Raw genomic sequence first — 8,188 nt, 5'->3', positions numbered from 1 at the left:
TCGATTACAATGTTTTGGTAATCGATTACCAGTGTCCTTGAACGTTGGAATTCAAATTTAAATGTGAAGAGTCACATCCTTTCACTCAAAAGCTTTGTGTAATCGATTACACTAATTTGGTAATCGATTACTAGTTGTTAGTGCTTAGCTTTACTGAGTTTTAAAAGATTGGCTAAAATTTTGTTAAAACATAAGCACTTAGACAATGAAGGAAAGCTGGAGTTGCTGCACATGATGTCAAGGAATCAGATTGGGCTGCACTATGCACAAGGCAAGATAAAATGTCAAATGAAGAATTGAAGCTGCAGGATCCACGATGTCGGATACGATGTCCAGGACATCCTGCCCGAAAATACTGGACACATAAATCTGTTATATCTTTAACAGATTAATGTGCAGTTAGCAACAGATTTGGCGATCTATCTTTAGGAACGAATTAAAAGATAATTAAAGTTCGAATTACAAACTTGAATAGTTCGTTCAGGGATTAAAGATTAAAGATAAAAACTAAAAGATCAAACTTTATCTTTTAGATCTTTAAGTGCAGATTTTCAGGAGAATGATAGATCTTATCCAGCGCAAGTTGTTGCAGCCCAGATACGCACACTGCTATATAAACATGAAGGCTGCACGAGTTTTCTACCAAGTCTGAGATTGAAGAGTTATTTTGTGAGTTTTGGGACTTGAGTGTTTTGTGAGCCACCTTGATGCTACCCTAACATCAAGTGTTGGACCTGAGTGTGTAGAGTTGATCTCTATTGTTCAGAGAGCAATCTTTGGTGTGTCTTTGATTTATTTGTAAACACGGGAGAGTGATTGAGAGGGAGTGAGAGGGGTTCTCATATCTAAGAGTGGCTCTTAGGTAGAGGTTGCACGGGTAGTGGTTAGGTGAGAAGGTTGTATACAGTGGCTGTTAGATCTTCGAACTAACACTATTTTAGTGAATTTCCTCCCTGGCTTGGTAGCCCCCAGATGTAGGTGACGTTGCACCGAACTGGGTTAACAATTCTCTTGTGTTATTTACTTGTTTAATCTGTTCATACTGTCAAATATAATCTGCATGTTCTGAAGCGTGATGTCGTGACATCCGGTACGACATCTGTCATTGGTATCAGAATTTCAATTGGTATCAGAGCGGGCACTCGAAATCACTGAGTGAGATCTAGGGAGATAAATTCTGATGAACATGGAGAAAGAAGGAGGACCAGTGAACAGACCACCAATTCTGGATGGAACCAACTATGAATACTGGAAAGCAAGGATGGTGGCCTTCCTCAAATCACTGGATAGCAGAACCTGGAAAGCTGTCATCAAAGGCTGGGAACATCCCAAAGATGCTGGACACAGAAGGAAAGCCCACTGATGGATTGAAGCCAGAAGAAGACTGGACAAAAGAAGAAGACGAATTGGCACTTGGAAACTCCAAAGCCTTGAATGCTCTATTCAATGGAGTTGACAAGAATATCTTCAGACTGATCAACACATGCACTGTGGCCAAGGATGCATGGGAGATCCTGAAAACCACTCATGAAGGAACCTCCAAAGTGAAGATGTCCAGATTGCAACTATTGGCTACAAAATTCGAAAATCTGAAGATGAAGGAGGAAGAGTGTATTCATGACTTCCACATGAACATTCTTGAAATTGCCAATGCTTGCACTGCCTTGGGAGAAAGGATGACAGATGAAAAGCTGGTGAGAAAGATCCTCAGATCTTTGCCTAAGAGATTTGACATGAAAGTCACTGCAATAGAGGAGGCCCAAGACATTTGCAACATGAGAGTAGATGAACTCATTGGTTCCCTTCAAACCTTTGAGCTAGGACTCTCGGATAGGACTGAAAAGAAGAGCAAGAACCTGGCGTTCGTGTCCAATGATGAAGGAGAAGAAGATGAGTATGACCTGGATACTGATGAAGGTCTGACTAATGCAGTTGTGCTCCTTGGAAAACAGTTCAACAAAGTGCTGAACAGAATGGACAGGAGGCAGAAACCACATGTCCGGAACATCCCTTTCGACATCAGGAAAGGTAGTGAATACCAGAGAAGGTCAGATGAAAAGCCCAGTCACAGCAAGGGAATTCAATGCCATGGGTGTGAAGGCTATGGACACATCAAAGCTGAATGTCCCACTCATCTCAAGAAGCAGAGGAAAGGACTTTCTGTATGTCGGTCTGATGATACAGAGAGTGAACAAGAAAGTGATTCTGACAAAGATGTGAATGCACTCACTGGGAGATTTGAATCTGCTGAAGATTCAAGTGATACAGATAGTGAAATCACTTTTGATGAGCTTGCTATATCCTATAGAGAACTATGCATCAAAAGTGAGAAGATTCTTCAGCAAGAAGCACAACTAAAGAAGGTCATTGCAAATCTGGAGGCTAAGAAGGAGGCACATGAAGAGGAAATCTCTGAACTTAAAGGAGAAGTTGGTTTTCTGAACTCTAAACTGGAAAACATGACAAAATCAATAAAGATGCTGAATAAAGGCTCAGATATGCTTGATGAGGTGCTACAGCTTGGGAAGAATGTTGGAAACCAGAGAGGACTTGGGTTTAATCATAAATCTGCTGGCAGAATAACCATGACAGAATTTGTTCCTGCCAAAAACAGCACTGGAGCCACGATGTCACAACATTGGTCTCGACATCATGGAACGCAGCAGAAAAAGAGCAAAAGAAAGAAGTGGAGGTGTCACTACTGTGGCAAGTATGGTCACATAAAGCCCTTTTGTTATCATCTACATGGCCATCCACATCATGGAACTCAAAGTAGCAGCAGCGGAAGGAAGATGATGTGGGTTCCAAAACACAAGATTGTTAGTCTTGTTGTTCATACTTCACTTAGAGCATCAGCTAAGGAAGATTGGTACCTAGATAGCGGCTGTTCCAGACACATGACAGGAGTTAAAGAATTCCTGGTGAACATTGAACCTTGCTCCACTAGCTATGTGACATTTGGAGATGGCTCTAAAGGAAAGATCACTGGAATGGGAAAGCTAGTCCATGATGGACTTCCTAGTCTGAACAAAGTACTGCTGGTGAAGGGACTGACTGCGAACTTGATCAGCATCAGTCAGTTGTGTGATGAAGGATTCAATGTAAACTTCACAAAGTCAGAATGCTTGGTGACAAATGAGAAGAGTGGAGTTCTAATGAAGGGCAGCAGATCAAAGGACAACTGTTACCTATGGACACCTCAAGAAACCAGCTACTCCTCCACATGTCTATTCTCCAAAGAAGATGAAGTCAAAATATGGCATCAAAGATTTGGACATCTGCACTTAAGAGGCATGAAGAATATCATTGACAAAGGTGCTGTTAGAGGCATTCCCAATCTGAAAATAGAAGAAGGCAGAATCTGTGGTGAATGTCAGATTGGAAAGCAAGTCAAGATGTCCCACCAGAAGCTTCAACATCAGACCACTTCCAGGGTGCTGGAACTACTTCACATGGACTTGATGGGGCCTATGCAAGTTGAAAGCCTAGGAGGAAAGAGGTATGCCTATGTTGTTGTGGATGATTTCTCCAGATTTACCTGGGTCAACTTTATCAGAGAGAAATCAGACACCTTTGAAGTATTCAAAGAGTTGAGTCTAAGACTTCAAAGAGAAAAAGACTGTGTCATCAAGAGAATTAGGAGTGACCATGGCAGAGAGTTTGAAAACAGCAAGTTTACTGAATTCTGCACATCTGAAGGCATCACTCATGAGTTCTCTGCAGCCATCACACCACAACAAAATGGCATAGTTGAAAGGAAAAACAGGACTTTGCAAGAAGCTGCTAGGGTCATGCTTCATGCCAAAGAACTTCCCTATAATTTCTGGGCTGAAGCCATGAACACAGCATGCTATATCCACAACAGAGTCACACTTAGAAGAGGGACTCCAACCACACTGTATGAAATCTGGAAAGGGAGGAAGCCAACTGTCAAGCACTTCCACATCTTTGGAAGTCCATGTTACATTTTGGCAGATAGAGAGCAAAGGAGAAAGATGGATCCAAAAAGTGATGCAGGAATATTCTGGGGATACTCCACAAACAGCAGAGCATATAGAGTATTCAATTCCAGAACCAGAACTGTGATGGAATCCATCAATGTGGTTGTTGATGATCTAACTCCAGCAAGAAAGAAGGATGTCGAAGAAGATGTCAGAACATCAGGAGATAATGCAGACACAGCTAAAAGTGCAGAAAATGCAGAAAACTCTGATTCTGCTACAGATGAACCAAACATCGATCAACCTGACAAGATACCCTCCATTAAAATCCAGAAGATGCACCCCAAGGAGCTGATTATAGGAGATCCAAACAGAGGAGTCACTACAAGATCAAGGGAGATTGAGATTGTCTCCAATTCATGTTTTGTCTCCAAAATTGAGCCAAAGAATGTGAAAGAGGCACTGACTGATGAGTTCTGGATCAATGCTATGCAAGAAGAATTGGAGCAATTCAAAAGGAATGAAGTCTGGGAGCTAGTTCCTAGACCCGAGGGAACTAATGTGATTGGCACCAAGTGGATCTTCAAGAACAAAACCAATGAAGAAGGTGTTATAACCAGAAACAAGGCCAGACTTGTTGCTCAAGGCTACACTCAGATTGAAGGTGTAGACTTTGATGAAACTTTCGCCCCTGTTGCTAGACTTGAGTCCATCAGATTGTTACTTGGTGTAGCTTGCATCCTCAAATTCAAGCTGTACCAGATGGATGTGAAGAGCGCGTTTCTGAATGGATACCTGAATGAAGAAGCCTATGTGGAGCAGCCAAAGGGATTTGTAGATCCAACTCATCCAGATCATGTATACAGGCTCAAGAAGGCTCTCTATGGATTGAAGCAAGCTCCAAGAGCTTGGTATGAAAGACTAACAGAGTTCCTTACTCAGCAAGGGTATAGGAAGGGAGGAATTGACAAGACTCTCTTTGTCAAACAAGATGCTGAAAACATGATGATAGCACAGATATATGTTGATGACATTGTGTTTGGAGGGATGTCGAATGAGATGCTTCGACATTTTGTCCAACAGATGCAATCTGAATTTGAGATGAGTCTTGTTGGAGAGCTGACTTATTTTCTGGGACTCCAAGTGAAGCAGATGGAAGACTCCATATTCCTCTCACAAAGCAAGTATGCAAAGAACATTGTCAAGAAGTTTGGGATGGGAAATGCCAGCCATAAAAGAACACCTGCACCTACTCACTTGAAGCTGTCAAAAGATGAAGCTGGCACCAGTGTTGATCAAAGTCTGTACAGAAGCATGATTGGGAGCTTACTATATTTAACAGCAAGCAGATCTGACATCACCTTTGCAGTAGGTGTGTGTGCAAGATATCAAGCCAATCCCAAGATAAGTCACTTGAATCAAGTAAAGAGAATTCTGAAATATGTAAATGGCACCAGTGACTATGGGATTATGTACTGTCATTGTTCAGATTCAATGCTGGTTGGGTATTGTGATGCTGATTGGGCTGGAAGTGCAGATGACAGAAAAAGCACTTCTGGTGGATGCTTCTATTTGGGAACCAATCTTATTTCATGGTTCAGCAAGAAGCAGAATTGTGTGTCCCTATCTACTGCAGAAGCAGAGTATATTGCAGCAGGAAGCAGCTGTTCACAACTAGTTTGGATGAAGCAGATGCTCAAGGAGTACAATGTCGAACAAGATGTCATGACATTGTACTGTGACAACTTGAGTGCTATTAATATTTCTAAAAATCCTGTTCAACACAGCAGAACCAAGCACATTGACATTAGACATCACTATATTAGAGATCTTGTTGATGATAAAGTTATCACACTGGAGCATGTTGACACTGAGGAACAAATAGCAGATATTTTCACAAAGGCATTGGATGCAAATCAGTTTGAAAAACTGAGGGGCAAGCTGGGCATTTGTCTGCTAGAGGATTTATAGCAATTACTTTTACCTGAACGTGCTCAAACGTTAATAGCGCGTTCTCTACTGGGCCAAAACAAATTCGACCGTTGCTTCACACGTCCCTCTACATTCCTCATTCAAACTCATATTTTAGTGGTAATCTCGTTTTCAGCTTTCCCCAACAGCTCTCAGAGATTTACGAAACCACTCCAAAGGCTCTGCTTCTCCATGGCTACCTCACCAAAAGATACTTCATCTCCTGGTTCACCCTCTGTACCATCATCTCCATCATCCACCAAAGCACCATCAAACCAGGAACAACCTGAATTCAATATCCAACCCATACAAATGATTCCTGGTCAAGCCCCTGTTCCTGAGAAACTGGTCCCCAAAAGACAACAGGGAGTGAAGATTTCTGAAAACCCTAGCCTTGCAACAAGCCCTAGGGAAGTAGACACGGAGATGGATAAGAAGATCCGCAGTATTGTGAGTAGCATTCTGAAAAATGCTTCTGTCCCTGATGCTGATAAAGATGTTCCAACATCTTCCACCCCAAATGCTGAAGTCCTCTCTTCATCCAGTAAAGAGGAATCAACAGAGGAAGAGGATCAAGCCACAGAGGAGACCCCTGCACCAAGGGCACCAGAACCTGCTCCAGGTGACCTCATTGACCTAGAAGAAGTAGAATCTGATGAGGAACCCATTGCCAACAAGTTGGCACCTGGCATTGCAGAAAGATTACAAAGCAGAAAGGGAAAAACCCCCATTACTAGGTCTGGACGAATCAAAACTATGGCACAGAAGAAGAGCACACCAATCACTCCTACCATTTCCAGATGGAGCAAAGTTGCAATCCCTTCCAAGAAGAGGAAAGAAATTTCCTCATCTGATTCTGATGATGATGTCGAACTAGATGTTCCCGACATCAAGAGGGCCAAGAAATCAGGGAAAAAGGTGCCTGGAAATGTCCCTGATGCCCCATTGGACAACATTTCATTCCACTACATTGGCAATGTTGAAAGGTGGAAATTTGTATATCAACGAAGACTTGCCTTAGAAAGAGAACTGGGAAGAGATGCCTTGGATTGCAAGGAGATCATGGACCTCATCAAGGCTGCTGGACTGTTGAAAACTGTCACCAAGTTGGGAGATTGCTATGAAAGTCTAGTCAGGGAATTCATTGTCAACATTCCCTCTGACATAACAAACAGAAAGAGTGATGAGTATCAGAAAGTGTTTGTCAGAGGAAAATGTGTTAGATTCTCCCCTGCTGTAATCAACAAATACCTGGGCAGACCAACTGAAGGAGTGGTGGATATTGCTGTTTCTGAGCATCAAATTGCCAAGGAAATCACTGCCAAACAAGTCCAGCATTGGCCAAAGAAAGGGAAGCTTTCTGCAGGGAAGCTAAGTGTGAAGTATGCAATCCTGCATAGGATTGGCACTGCAAACTGGGTACCCACCAATCATACTTCCACTGTTGCCACAGGTTTGGGTAAATTTCTGTATGCTGTTGGAACCAAGTCCAAATTTAATTTTGGAAACTATATTTTTGATCAAACTGTTAAGCATTCAGAATCCTTTGCTGTCAAATTACCCATTGCCTTCCCAACTGTATTGTGTGGCATTATGTTGAGTCAACATCCCAATATTTTAAACAACATTGACTCTGTGATGAAGAGAGAATCGGCTCTGTCCCTGCATTACAAACTGTTTGAGGGGACACATGTCCCAGACATTGTCTCAACATCAGGGAAAGCTGCTGCTTCAGGTGCTGTGTCCAAGGATGCTTTGATTGCTGAACTCAAGGACACATGCAAGGTGCTGGAAGCAACCATCAAAGCCACCACAGAGAAGAAAATGGAGCTGGAACGCCTGATCAAAAGACTCTCAGACAGTGGCATTGATGATGGTGAAGCAGCTGAGGAAGAAGAAGAAGCAGCTGAGGAAGAAGAAGAAGCCGCTGAGGAAGAAGAAGATGCAGCAGAGGATACAGAATCCGATGATGATGATTCTGATGCCACCCCATGACCATCAGACCTTTATTTTTGCTTTTTACTCTTACTAGCTATAGGGGCATGTCCCTTTGAACAATTGATTGCTATTGGTCTGTAATATTTGCATGCATTCTACTTTTGCCAAATTCTGTCTAAAAAGGGGGAGTAATAGTATTATGCATGATTTATGATTGTGAGTAGTAGGATATTATGTATGCATGAGTTATGATTTTGAGGGGGAGTAGTATTTATATGATTTTGAGGGGTAGACTGCTGCTGCTGATGATGATTGATGTAAGCTACTGAAACTAGTAG

Source organism: Glycine max, chromosome 20 (assembly GCF_000004515.6).
Source record: "Glycine max cultivar Williams 82 chromosome 20, Glycine_max_v4.0, whole genome shotgun sequence".
NCBI lineage: Eukaryota > Viridiplantae > Streptophyta > Magnoliopsida > Fabales > Fabaceae > Glycine > Glycine max.
Note: the sequence above shows the minus strand (reverse complement) of the source record.